The following is a 15,144-nucleotide window of genomic DNA, read 5'->3' as shown; positions in this document are numbered from 1 at the left end:
AGAGACAAAGAAAATAGCAAAATAATGTCAACTATAAACATTAAAAAAAGATTTCTAATGAAAATTGCCTTTGAAGGAGAAGGGTAAATAAATATTGTTCATCAGAAGAAAAACCTCCTCACATTAATGTATAATTAAAAGTAAATTTTATATACCTAACTGTTATAATACCATAGCTTTTACTTGTGAAGGAAGGTTTTCTGTCATCAAAAGTTGTTATAGGCTTCCACTGCAGAATGATATTTCCTTTAAAGATTAGAAAGAAAAGAAGGAATTGGAGAAAAACAAAATGCTTAAATCTTTACACAAAAACCAACAAATTCATGGCCATGATTTAGTGAAACAATGAAGTCAAATAAAACAAATGAATATTATTTCAAAGAACTAGCTAGTAAATTTGGATTATCATAATAATGATCATCAAAGTTTCAAGCACTAAAAAAACATAACTGATAGTAAAAGTGCTCATTTTAATTTATCACTGGATATTTCTTTAACTCTAATCAGGCATGGGTAATAGGCCATGTTTCAAATATCTATCAGCTAATAAAACACAATGAGCACAAGGTATCATCAGAATATGACATTTTAATAAGTTGCTATATCCTATTGTTACAAAAGAAATAATTTAATTTGCATCCTATTTTATAATATTCAGAAAACTATGTATTCTTTATACAAATACTTAATTGGTCCAGAACCCTTTCAAAAAAAATTATTATAACACATGCCATGACAGCTTACAAAATTTAATGAAGGTACAAAAATAGTTAAAATTAAAATTGGGAAAAAAGGCAGTTTTGTGGAATAAAATATTCTAGGAAATTATTTATAAACTTTTATGAGTTTAAAATGTTGTATTTCCCACAGATATGGTCTAAGAATGTTCTTTTAAGGTTACAAGGAAATCTCGAAATGATTCCATTTATCCACAATTCTTCCTCAACAAAAAATGCTACTAAGACTAAAAATCACTACTGCAACAGCAAAAGTTTAAGATGTATACTCCAAAACAAAGGAAAAGCTAATAAAAGCAAACCTGGTAAATGTTATCTTTAAAGTATACTTGGCAAAGTGTGGGAAGATGAAGTCAAACTAACAAGCTGAGCTCAAAGCTCGCATGAAAACAATAAAGAAAGCCCAAAGCTGTCTGCAGGAAATGTTTTGGTGCTCAGCAGGCCAGGACAGCATTACACAACTCCCAAAAAGGTGAGAGACAGAGACAAAGAAGCCACAACATCAAAAATGAGCTACTAAGCCCCCATGGTGACTGGAAAGGGATCCCCTCCTCTATCTCCAAGTTATAAACTGGGGTAAAATCCATGGCTTACCACAGCTGACTGAGAGAAGAGACGTCTTTCTTTCTGTCAGGAGTTTCAAAGGAAAAAGAAAGGGGAATAGAGGTGCTTTTCTTCAGAGTTTGGAGAGTTTGCCTGCTTTGAATCTCCACACAGAAAATCCCAGACTGAAACACCTCCTTGGAGAGGTGCATTCATGTGCACCATCTCCTGGATGGTCTGGAAATTGCATGAACAAATCTGTTCTCAGTTCACTCTGTATTCTAACCCGAGGAGAAAATCTGAACACCACTAGTGAGTGTGTGGTCTGATTCTGATAACTTAAATTGTGCAATTATAAAGACAGAGTTGAGCCAAATATCAAAGAGCTGTGGGGAAAAATACATAGGCAAAATAGAGAAATTGACCATAAGAGTAAATTCACCAACATTTTCAGTTGCTTAGACATTGGCAAGACATTACAAGCCATACTAGGAAACAGGAAAAGATGGCCCAAGATAAAGAACTAGCCATTTGGAAACTTCAGCTGTGCTGTCAACTTTTGAAAAGCTATCCCAATTGTACATGGTGAGTTGGGATTATACATAAATTAACAAGCATATTGATGCAGAGATGTTAAATTTAATCTTTTTCCATTGTAATGTACTGTATTAAATATGTTTGGTCTTATCTACATGGGTTTTATTATAGAAACTAATAAAGTATTCTTTAAATTCTGTGGGGTGGCGGGGGGAGGGGGCGTGTTGTGGGGAACTAACCAAATACCCTGAGCCGATATAGGAGTTAAGACAATTAATCACTGATAATCACACAACCCTTAAATCAGTTCAAAGAATTTAAAGAAAATACCACTAATGAAATAAATAATATTAAAACACTGGTGAGCACAGACACTGGGTGAACATAAAGAACAATTTGAAAGCCAACACAGAAAGGTAACCAGCTTATGGGAATGAAAGGAAGACATAATGGATGACAATAAAAATACATTAGAGACATGTAAGAGCAGACTTGAACTCCTCAAAGACAGAATTAGTAATTCCAAGACAGGACATCTCAAATGGAAGAGACAGGAGAAGAGAAAGAGAATGGAAAAAATAGAACAGAGTCCCAGAAAACTGAATGACAAAGCTAAACTCTGAAATATTTACATTACTGGTGTTGCAGAAGAAGAGAATTTGGGAAAGGGGCAGAAAGAATATTTGAGGAAATAATGACCAAAACTTCCCAATCTTTACAAAAGACAAAAATATCAGTATCCAAGAAGGGCAATGCACCCCAAACAGAATAAATCCAAACAGACCTACCATGAGACACCAACTATTCAAAATGTCAAATATTAGAGATAAAAAGAGGGTTGTGAAAGCAGCAAGAATAAAAACAAAGCATCACATACAAGGAAAAGTCAGTAAGATTAATTGCTGACTTATCATCAGAAACCATGGAGCTTAGAGGAAAGTGGTAAGATGTATTTAAGGTACTGAAAAAGAAAAATTGCCAGCCAAGAACTCTGTATCTGGCAAAACTGTCCTTCAAAAGTTAGAGACACTTATCACTAGTGATTAGGGAAATGTCAATCAAAACTATAATGAAATATCATTTCATACCTATTTGACTGTCTGTTCTTAAGTAGTCAGAAAACTGTAAATGTTGGAGATGATGTGGAGAGCTAGGAACACTTCTACACTGTTGGTGGGAATGTAGAATGGTACAGCCACTGTGGAGGAATGTTTGGCTCCTCCTAAGGTAGCTGAATATAGACTTGCCATGGGATCCAGCCGTGTTATTACTAGGGATATACTGGGAAGAACTGAGAGCAAAGACACTAACAGGCATCACAGCAGCATTATTCACAATTGCCAAAATTTGGAAACAACCCAGGTGTCCTTCAACTGATGAGTGGATAAACAAATTGCGATGTATACACAGGGTGGAATATTATGAAATGGTAAGAAGAGATGAAGCTGTGAAGCTCAAGACAACATGGATGAAACAGGAGGACATTATGTTAAGTGAAGAAAGCCAGATATAGAAGGAAAAATACTATATGATTGCACTATTATGAAATAAATGTACTGTGTAAACTCACAGAGTTAATTACAGTATAGGTCACCAGAAAATAGGAGGGTAGAGAATGGAAAGCTGAGGTTTACTGTGCAGAACTGGTAAAAAGGTTGTTTGAAAATTGTTGGAAATGAATAGAAATGGTGAAAGTACCATGATGTTTGTAACTAGCAGTGCTCTTGTATGGGTATGACAGTTGTTGAAAGGAAAAGTCTAAGGTCATGTATATTACTAGAAGGAAAGCTAAAAATTATCACATAGGACTGTATAGTAAAGTAAAATATCACGTAAAACACAAATATGGGGAATATTGCATATATAAAACTCTTTTTTACAAAATATAAATAAAAACATACTAGAGATAAGGAAAATGAATAGCAGCTACGGAGGGCAGGCAAGACATAGAGAGATTGAGAGGTGAGTTTTTTTTTAATTGGAATAAATGAAAGTGCTCTGGGAATGTTTGGGGTGATGAACGCACAAATATATGATTAAACCAGATACCACTGATTGCACTCTTTGGATGGATTTATACTTTATTAATATGTAACAATAAAATTGTTTTGATTAAAAAACTTACTTGACAAAACAAAGACTTAAAGTGGCTTGTACACTATCACTAGTACCTAAGCTATTATAGCTGCATGAACCACAGGCAGATCAGTTAAACCATGATTCCACTTCACTGACAAAGCAAATGCTTTACTGTTTTTCCCTCAATATTTCTGTAATAATTAAGAGATGAGTTAATTATTATATAATGTATGAGATAGAGGTCCTCTTTTGTTTTCCTTTGGATATGGATATTCAGATCGCCCAACACAATTTTTAAAACAGACTGTTATGATTGACCTGGGTTGGCTTAGCCTTATCAAAATTCTTTTGACCATAGATGAATGGGTCTGTTTCTGATCCATCAATTCTGTTCTATTGGTTTGTCTATTTTTATACAAATACAACATTTTTACCACTGTAGCTTTTAGGATGTTTCTGGCTACTCAAGGCCCCTTACCATTCCAAATAAATTTGATATTTGGGTTTTCCTTTTCCATTTCTTTAAATAAGGATGTTGGAATTTTTATCATGATTGTGTTGAATTTGTATACCATTTGGGTAGAATTTAAATCTCAGTGATAATTAATCTTCCAATCAATGAACACAGAGTATTCATCAATGTATTTAGATCTACTTTGATTGCTTTTAGCAATGCATTATGATTTTCTAAGTAAATGCTTTATGTCCTTCTTTAAGTTATTCCTAAATATTTGATTCTTTTGGTCACTATTGTAAACACAGTTTTTTACCCTGACTTCCTCCCCAAAATGCTCTTTACTAGTGTACAATATTACAGATTTTTTAATGTTAATATTCCTTATTTTTAAAGGAGCTTTAGATTATGTAAATGTTACATCATCAGAAATACAAGGGATTCCCATATATTCCACTTCCAGCCCTTTCACATTTTCCCCCATTACCAACATTTTTCCATTGGTGTTAATTTGTTACACCCTACAGATTTTTATATGTTATCTTCAATCCTCCTGAGCCCGTTTCTAGAAGTTTTATTGTAGATTTCTCATGACTGTATCATTAGTGAAGAGTAAAAGTTTTATTTCTTCTTCAATTTTCATGTCTTTTATTTCTTTTTCTTGCTCTACTTGTTCAGCTGTGGGTTTTTCATGCATGCTCTTTATCATGTTGAGAAAATATCCTTCAATTCTTATCTTTAAAGGTATATTTATCAAGCAAGAATGCTGTCTTTTGTCAAACACTTCTTTGGCTTTAACCAAGACTATCATGGGAATTTTCTCCTTTGATTTATTAAAGTGGTATGTTATGGTGATTAATTTTCTTGTGATGAACCACCCTTTCATGTCTGGTACAAAACCCATTTGATCAGGATGACTAATTCTTTTAATGTGCTGTTGGGCTTGTTTAGAGAGCATTTTATTGATTTCTGCCTCATTATTTATTAGGGATAGAGGTCAGTAATTTGCTTTTTGCACAGTGTCTTTATCTAACTTTGGTATTAGATTATGTTGGCTTTAAGAATGATTTTGGTAGCATTCCTTCCTTATCAATTTTTGGAAGTGTTTGAGTAAGACTGATATTAAATGTTCTTAGAGTGCTTGGTAGAATTCATCTGTGAAGCCCTCTGGTAATGGACTTTTCATTTTGGGTAGTTGGGTGATGACTATTTCAATATCTTTACTTGGGCCTGGTTTGCTGAGGTCTTCTATTTCTTCTAGGGCCAGTACAGGCTGTTTGTATTTTCCTAGAAAAATTTCCATTTCATTTACATTGTCTATTTTGTTGGTGTATAGCAGTTTATAGTATTCTTTTATGATCTCTTTTATTTCTGTGGGGTCAATAGTAATGTCCCCATTTTCATTTCAAATTTGACTTTTCACCATCTCTCTTTTCTTCTTTGTCAGTCTAGCTAAGGGCTTATCAATTTTCTTGAAAAACCAACTTTTAGGCTTGTTAATTCTATTGATTTTATTCTCAGTTTTATTTCTTCTCTGCTCTTTGTTATTTCATTCCTTCTGCTTTGTGAATAGTTTGCTATTCTTCACCTAGTTGCTCTCAATGTGTAGTTAGGTCCCTGATTTCAACTCTTTTATTTTTAATGTAAGCACTGAGGGCTATAAATTTCCCTCTCAGAACTGCATTTGCTGCATTCCATAGGTTCTGCTATGTTGTATTCTCATTTTCATTCATCTCAAAATATTTTATTTCTTTCACAATTTCTTCTTTGACCAACTGATTAAGAGTGCATTGTTTAACCTCCATATATTTGTGAATTTTCCTTTTTGCTGCCTATAGTTGATTTCCAACTTTATTCCATTACAATCAGACAAAGAACTTTGTATAAATACTGTTAAGTTTATTTAGATCTGCTTTATGAGTCAATATATGGTCTATCCTGGAGAGAGAACAATGAGCACTTGAGAAGAAGGCATATCCTGCTCTTTGGGGATGCAATGTTGTGTACATATCTATTGGTTTTAGTCCATTTATCATACCATTCAAGCTCTCTATTTCTTTACTGATCCTTTGTCCAAATGTTCTATCCAATGCTGAGAGTGATGTATTGAGACCTCAGTTAGAGGTTTTTCATGGTTACCAGGTCATAATGCTGTGGCTCCATTCTGATCGACTGAGCAAACTGCCTACCTGTGGAAGGTACCATATCTCTCCCCAGGAATGAGCCATATCACAGTGGGAATGGAGTAGATAAAGGCCCTCATTACTTTTGGGCCATCAAACCTTCCTGCATTCCAAGAAAATCCTACCTCCTAGTCCAACACACCACCAAGCCATACACAAGAATTCACTTTTACAGCCCTTTATTGACCCAAGACTGTACTCTGGACACTAATCCCCTCCCTATGAACTAATGTTTCCTTACCTTTTGATGTACTGTAAAAACTCACATCAGTATCTTCCATGAGGGGAACTGAAGTCTCTCTTCAGATACCCACCACGCTCTAAGTCTCTAGCCTATCGGCAAACTCCCCTTAGGAGTCTCGTAGGAATCAGAAACTGTGCTTACTGCTGGTCCACATGACCACAGTATAGCTAAGAGCAGCCTCTGCATAGAATCCTGAATTCTATTTAAATCACTGTAAAAAAAGAAAACAGATAAATCTGAGGCCCAGGAACCTCATGTCATGTCTCCTTAAAGAAATGAGGACATAAACCTTAAACTTCTCAGTTTAAAACCTAGATTGATATTAATGGCAAAAAGTTACTTCATAGCAATGAAACCTGCCTAAAATTCTCCTCGATGTACATATTCAAGGGGTAATAATAACAAGTTACCTTAATTCCATTGGGTAGCTTCAGTTTTCATTTTAAAAATGGAAAAAATAATTTGCTTCTACTGCTAAAGTAAAATAAAATCTTCCTAGTAAAAGTGTAGGAGTAAAAAGCAAAGTAATAAAAAGTTAAGTTCATTTGATATGTAACACATTGCACTGGAAATGTTTAAGGTATACAAAAATCAAGAGATAGACTTCAGCATTGTCAAACTCTCTTGTACATTCAAACCAGGCCTTGAATACATTGCAGGTTCCCTCTCTATATGAGTTATTCACTAGATTGGTCACTGACCCCTCAAACAAGAAAGATATTTACTATATCTCTGGTTGTGCTTCTGAAGTTGATGAAAACTATGTTGCAGTTTCAAACTCCTGAAGCAGCCAATGGGGGCTCAATATAGCAAAACGTGCCATGGATACCACCTCCAAACTTGCACTGTTTCATAGTGTCAAAGAATGCTATGTATCAGGCCAGTAAAATACTGAAATTACCTTCTTAGTTTCTCTCTAGGATCAACAATATTGTGGCTTGCTCACTGTGTGAAAGACATATCAAGTGAAGCCATAGTTAACCAGAGTTCTGCAAGTAGAGCTTAATTGCAAATTGGCATTATGGCCGGCTCCTGTGGAGAGATAACATGTAAGGTATTGCCAATCTGAAACTTGAATTTATTAATTGGAGTTCAAAGAGAAACTTATGCATTTAGTAGTACATTAATTAGCATTAAGTATTGTACCTGTATCCTGTTCTAAATATATGCCTGATGATTACAGTGTTATCTTTTCTATTAGATCCTGTGCAGAGGGACATTAAACATGTTAAAAGCCCTGGTAAACATCATTTTCTAAGTAACTAATGAATGTGCTTAGCCCAGGTCTCCCTCATAGCCCTTATTCAAGTTAATGGAATATCCAGCTTGGTGCACTAATCCTGAATGAAATCATCGGTCCAGGAAAGTGCCAGCTCACCAAAAGCACCTTGTGGAATGTACAAGTGCCAGTCATTGGATGGCCTGACATGCCTCTTTGAGAACAAAAGCTAAATAGTGTCTGTATCAAAATCAGCTGTTTCTACTAACTCTAGCTCAAAGTCTACTGCTAGGGGAGAACAAACCAAACATCCCTTAAAAATCCTTGCCTGTTTTCTTTTGAAAAAGGCAGTGTCCCTTCTCATCCCTCTCTTAACTGCTTTAGGCATAACTGCCACTGTTGAAAATTGGGGTTGGCAATCTATACAAAATCTAATGATCTATTTCAATTACTCCCTAGAAATAACTAACAGCATAAATGAAACCAGTCATGCCTTAAAAGCTCTAAAACAGCAAGCAAACTCTCTTGCAGCTATGGTGATGCAAAATCATAGGACACTTAAAATGCTAACTGCAGCACAGGGAAGGGTTTGTCCTTTCCTTAAGGAAAAATGCAATCTCTATGTAAATTACTCTAAAATAGTCCCAAACAGTATTCAAAACCTGGAAAATAAACCCAAGGATGTCAGGGAAATGCAGCCTTTATAAACACCTGGCCTTTTCTACTCCTGTGGTCCGGTGTCCTCTCAGTAGGACCACATATGCTCAAAATTCTAATTAAGTTTATTTTTCCCAGGATCAACATCTTGTTAGCCATATGGGGACTTCATCCATCTTCATACAGGATACCAGATTCGTCTTCCTCCAGTCAAGATAGAGAAGCAGGAGAGTTCTACACCTTGTCAGGTAGGGTCTGTGAGCCCCTAATCAGCAGGAAGTAGCTACAGAAGAAAGAGCATCTTCCTTCAGCAAAACTCTCTGAGGGGGGGAATGAAGCAGGCTGGTAAGATAGGGAATTAATAGATAGAACTGGAACCTGGCAAAGAGTCCACGTGGACATCAGTAACCCCCAAGATGGCTGCTGGAAGACCCCCACCCCCAAGACTCTGTTATCCAGAACAAAGACTTCCTTGGTGCAACCTTATTCAGCACTTCTGCAAATGCAGTATGTTGATTTGTGAGTTAACCTTTCCCTGCACAGGTGGTTCAACATGATTTCCCTCTGTTACCTGAGAGTGCTAGAAAAGAGTCATCCTGCTAATGTAATAGTAATTGAATCCTGCCAATTATGCCATAATTTTCTGCTAGATAAAAGCTTTCTATATAGATATATGAGTAGAGAGAGAGAGATTGATATAATTATTCAATTAACTCAAGCATAAGAAAGACATGCATGAAATTTATTTATTTATTTATAAACTTTGGTTAATATTTGGGAGCATATAAAATAGGGAAAGGATTGTCTACAAACAGGGGTCCAACTGCTACATCATAATCCTTTATGATGTAGATATGAGCTCACCAAATTGGGGACCCACTGACATACCTGGCTCTCCAGGGGACACACCAACATACCTGGCCCACCTCTGGCCAGAGTCCCAAATGGATGAAAAATAAATTTGTATATACATATCTAGTTTAATAAGTTTATCTTGACAATTAGATTGAGAGACAAGAATTCCACAATCAGTGAAAAGATGAAATCATCATTGAAGAGACTCACAAAATAAGAGAGAAATAGAAGAGTCTTAATAAAAACTCCCCAACATCTATCTCAGGCTGGGAAGCCCCAAGTCAGCAGCCAAAACCAGAGTCTTGAGTGAAAGCAACACCTGTGCAGAGCACCCTCTGCCAGGGTGGACTTCACTGTCCTGACCAGGGCCTGTCCCTTTCATTTGGCTCATAATCAATGAAATTGATACGATAGATGCCAACTTGAGGGGGCTGCGTCAGTTCCCAAGGAAGTGTCCAGCTTTCCCAGGAAGGAACACAAAACTCCCTGGGCAGTACTTCCCAAGGTTCACGTGTTAATTCCTGAGAAAGTGTCCAGCCTTCCCAGGGAGGACCATAATCCTCCCTGGGCACTACTTTGCAAGGTCTGTGCACCAGTCCCCAAGAAAGTGTCCAGCCTTCCCAGGTAAGACCACAATACTCCCTGGGCACTACTTTGCAAGGTCTGTGTGCCAGTCCCCAAGAAAGTGTCCAGCCTTCCCAGGGAAGACCACAATACTCCCTGGGCACTACTTTGCAAGGTCTATGTGCCAGTCCTCAAGAAAGTGCCCAGCCTTCCAAGGGAGGACCACAATTCTCCCTGGATACTACTTTGCAAGGTCTATGTGCCAGTTCTCAAGAAAGTGTCCAGCCTTCCAAGGGAGGACCATAATTCTCCCTGGGCACTACTTTGCAAGGTCTATGTGCCAGTCCTCAAGAAAGTGTCCAGCTTTCCCAGGGAAGACCACAATTCTCCCTGGGCACTACTTTGCACGGTCTATGTGCCAGTCCTCAAGAAAGTGTCCAGCCTTCCCAGGGAAGACCACAATATTCCCTGGAGTGCACCCTATCTGTTATTTGTCAGAAAACACATTTGGCAATGTGCTCACTGTTCTAGTTCTCATTAATCCCTCTGAAATATGAAAAGTACCGACCAGTGAGGCACTGGGGTCCTGATTAACAAAGCCTTCTGCGTGATTTTTCACTTCTAGGTTTACTCATTAAAATTTTTCCACGTACTGGGGGGTGAGTTCAAAGAATTCACAGACAAACAAAAACTGACAGAATATCTTACTAAAGGACAAGAAATACAAAAGATACTAAAGAGAGTTCTGCAGTCAGAAAGGAAAAAAAAAAAAAAAACAAACAAACATGGACCAGAGACTTGGAGAAGAGTTTAAAAATGAAGATTAGGAAGTATAAATTAAAGTGTATCTGCTAACGGACTCCAAAAGCACATTAAAAAGAATCACACATCACAAGTGGGTTTTATCCAAGGTATGTAAGGGTAGTTCAACACATGACAATCATTTAGTGTATTTAACCACACTGAAAATTTGATGAAAAAGAAACATATGATCCTCTCAATTGATGTAGAAAAGGCATTTGACAAAATATAGCACACTTCCTTGATGAAAACACTCCAAAAGATAGGGATAAAAAGAAGCTTTCTCAATAAAGGAAAGGGCTTGTAGGAAAAACCTACAACTAGTATTGTACTCTACGTAGAAAGACTGAAAGCTTTCCTACCATGATCAGGAACAAGGCAAGGATGCCCACTCTCACCATTATTATTGAATTGTGTGCTAGAAAATTGAATGGGAGCAATTAGGCTAGATAAGAAATAAAAAGGCACAAATATAGGAAAGAGAGAAGTAAAACTTTCACTATTCCCTTGCGATATGATCATATACTTAGAGAATCCTTAAAAATCCACAACAAAGCTTCTAGAATTAATAGATGAGTTCAATAAAGTGGTGGGATATAAGATTAATATGCAAAAATCAATAGCTGTTCTATATGCTTCTGAAATGCAATCTGAGGCAGAAATCAGAAAAAAAATCCATTTTTAATAATGGCTAAAAGAATCAAATCTTGAGGATTAAAGTTATCCAAGTACATAAAGAACCTGTATTCAGAAAATTACAAAACTTTGCTACAAGAAACTGAAGACTAAAATAAATGGAAGGACATTCCATATTCATGGACTAGAATCTAAATATTGTTAAGATGATAATTCTATCCAAACTGATTTAGAGAGCCATGCAATTCCAATCAAAATCTTAATAATCCTTTTTGCATAAATCAAAATTCCAATAATCTAATTTATTTGGAAGAGTAAAGGGCCCCAAATAGCCAAAATAACTTTTAAAAGAAGGTATGAGCCATCTGCCATAAATTCCAGTATTAAAAAATGAAGAATATTATAAAGCTTTGTCTTTGACATTTTGTCTTTCATCTCTGGAGTTCAGTGCCATGTCAGTGGATCCTACTTTGGAATTCATGTGCCTGAGTTTGATGGCGTTGGACTCCAACGTGTCCTTTCTACACATGCCTCTTCTGATACTTTTACTGAACCTGTGGTTGTTGCTAGGGTTGTTGAATACTCAGGAGACTTGAATCTCTGAATTGCCCATATGCCAGCTGGGCCCTGAGCCTCTGGGCAACTCCTCTGGTTTGTTGGACATTCCCAGGTCAGCTAACAGGCAGGTGAAGATGGTCAACCACCATACCAGGGAACCGAGCGTGCCTACAACTGCAAGCAGAATTGCAATCAACATCGATGTGGAATCTAAGCCCCCTCTCAATATAGAGGTGGAGTGGACATTACCAACCCAGTTTCCACAGGACAGTGGAATAAAATATGGATTAGAGTTGACTTATTGATATTGTGCTATGGGACTATTGTGACCGGCAATGGATGAAATTGTAGTATTGATGTGGAGAAAGTGGCCACAATAGTTGCTGAGAGCAGGGAGAAGGAAGAGGAGTTGTAATATGGGGGCATTTTTGGGACTTGGAGTCATCTTAAATGATATTGTAGGAACAGATGCTGGACATTACACATCCTGCTATAATCCACTGAATGTCCTGGGTGAGAGTACAATCTATAATGTAAACCACTTTACATGTGGAGCAGCAGTGCTCCAAAATGTATTCAACAAATGCAGTGAATGTGCCATGATGATCAAAGAGGTTGTTGACGTGGGAGGAGTGGGATGAGGGGGTGGGGAGTATATGGGAACCTGTTATACTTTTGAATGTAACATTTTCTCTGATTAGGTATCTTCAAAAAATACAATTTAAAAATTTGTTGGGGTTGGACGGGTGGGGAGTGGGGTGTATGGGAAGCTCCTATGTTTTTTAATGTAACATTTTCTATGATCTAGGTATCTTCAAAAATATACAGTTAAAAAATTGAAAGGGATGGAGGGTTGGGAGTGGGATATATGGGAACCTCTTATGCTTTTTAATGTTACATTTTGCATGATCCTTTTTAATTTTAAGAAAGATAATTAAAAAAATAATAAACTAAAATAAATAAAGTAAAAAAGGAAAGACAGATAGAGGGTATGTTATGCGCCCCTGAAGAAGGGCAGGATGGTCAGGCTAGTGATTGAAAGCTCCCTAAAATCAAGACTCTTTGCTAGCCCTCTGCCCAGTGACAATGCCTGTAATATCAGGACAATCAGAGTAGAATTGGGATTCAGGTGTGGGTTGGGGCTGGCCTGCTGAATGTCAGGCTCAGGCACTGGGACCATGCTCCTGCACATTTGCACAGTGTAGAAGAAAAGGCCAGTCCTCTGATACTTTTTCCCACCTGACTACCCCTAGGTCTATCTCCTCCATCTTGAGCATCTGGCTTTATGAATTCTCAGCATTTCTTTTTTTTTTTTAATTATTTATTTTTAAAAATTACATTAAAAAAATATGAGGTCCCATTCAACCCCACCGCCCCCACCCCCCACTCCCCCCACAGCAACACTCTCTTCCCTCATTGTGCACCTGGTAAGTACATCTCTGAGTATCGCTGCACCCCTAGTCAATGGTACACATCATAGCCCACACTCTCCCATGTTCCATCCAGTGGGCCCTGGGGGGCTCTACAATGTCCCGTAATTTTCCGTGAAGCACCACCCAGGACATCTCCTCGTCCCGAAAACGCCTCCACATCTCATCTCTTCCTCCCATTCCCCAAACCCAGCAGCCACTATTGCTACCCTTCCCACACCCATTCCACATTTTCTCTGTGGACATTGGATTGGTTGTGTCCATTGCACATCTATGTCAAGTGGGGGCTTAGAATCCACATGGATACTGGATGCACTCCTCCTGCTTTCAGTTGTAGACACTCTAGGCTCCATGGTGTGGTGGTTGACCTTCTTCAACTCGATGTTAGCTGAGTGGGGTAAGTCCAATAAATCAAAGTGTAGGAGCTGAAGTCTGTTGAGGTTCTGGGCCTGGGTGTCATATTATCAGTCCAGAGATTCAAATCCCCTAAATATATCTAAAACCCCAGCACCAACTACAATTCCATTAAAGTAGCATGCAAGTCTTGTGAAAAGAGATCCCCTCTGAGTCCAATTCCATCACGCAGAAACACCAGTTCCAGAGAAGGGCCATCTCCATGGCAGTGAACCCCATCTGCCATGATCATAGAACCCGTGGGTCTCTTTATTCCTCAAAAGAACCAATACTTGGGGTTGTATCTACTTTATCTGTCTCTCAGACTCTGCTCATTTGTGCATAAGGGCATTCCTTCTGACAGCCTCCAGACTCTTTTTTAGAGACTCATAGCCTTATATTCTCATTTCTCTTTTCCATTTCCCCCTTACATTAGGTCAAACAGCATTTTGAAGTCATGTTATTATATGTAGACAGGGATTTTCTGCTGATCCGTGTTGAACCTTTAATTCAAGGTCCTTTTCTAGTTGCATCTTCAGCTGATATGTGGTAGTGATCCCTCGGTGCCAGGGAGGCTCATCCCCGGGTGTCATGTCCCACGCTGGGGGGACTGCACTGCATTTACATGCTGAGTTTGGCTGTGAGAGTGGCCACATTTGAGTATCATGAAGGCCGTCAGGAGGAAACTCCCAGGCACAGTGCTACTCTAGACCTTATTCTTATTGGAGGTGTATAGGCTCAAAAGCATAGCCATAAGTATCAGGAGCCCACTGTTGGGCCCTCCTTCCTTCCTGGTTCTTGCTGTTGCACCTGGGGAACTGCCGCTGCTCCCCAGGGTCCACAACAGTGACCCCTCGGCCAGGGGCCCAGTACCGCCCCCCCCCAGCTATTGTTTTTAATTGTTTCCACTATGAGTATATCTAGACATTACTATATACCCTGGGCATATGCCCTGGCAATTAGTCTGGCAGGGGCTCAGAGCTAGAGAGTGAGGGAGTCTTGCCTTCTCCCCATCCTGCTCTCCCCTGAGAGAGGAGAGAGACCATCAGCTAGTGAGCGAGGAAGGCTCCAGCTGGTCCTATTGATGTCTAATCCCAGACCCTACAAGTGCCAAGGGCTTCCTGGGCTTAGTGGGGAGGAAATATTTGGGGACCCGGGAGAGTGAATGAAGTTCTGTATAAAAGGGAAAAAATACTAACCACTTGGGTTGGGACAATATTTTCAGTATATTTTTCTTGAATTTATTGTTTTATA

At 38.2% G+C, this 15,144-nt stretch overlaps 1 pseudogene; it reads right to left on the bottom strand.

Moving 5' to 3' along the window:
* Positions 1-13,335, bottom strand: part of LOC139438268 (lysine-specific demethylase 6A-like) — a 58,992-nt pseudogene extending 45,657 nt beyond the window's left edge.
* Positions 13,336-15,144: the final 1,809 nt, after the last annotated feature.

The sequence above is a fragment of the Dasypus novemcinctus genome, chromosome Y, assembly GCF_030445035.2.
Source record: "Dasypus novemcinctus isolate mDasNov1 chromosome Y, mDasNov1.1.hap2, whole genome shotgun sequence".
NCBI classification, from domain to species: Eukaryota; Metazoa; Chordata; class Mammalia; order Cingulata; family Dasypodidae; genus Dasypus; species Dasypus novemcinctus.
The sequence above is the reverse complement of the archived record's forward strand: the minus strand, read 5'-3'. Positions and strand labels throughout refer to the sequence as shown.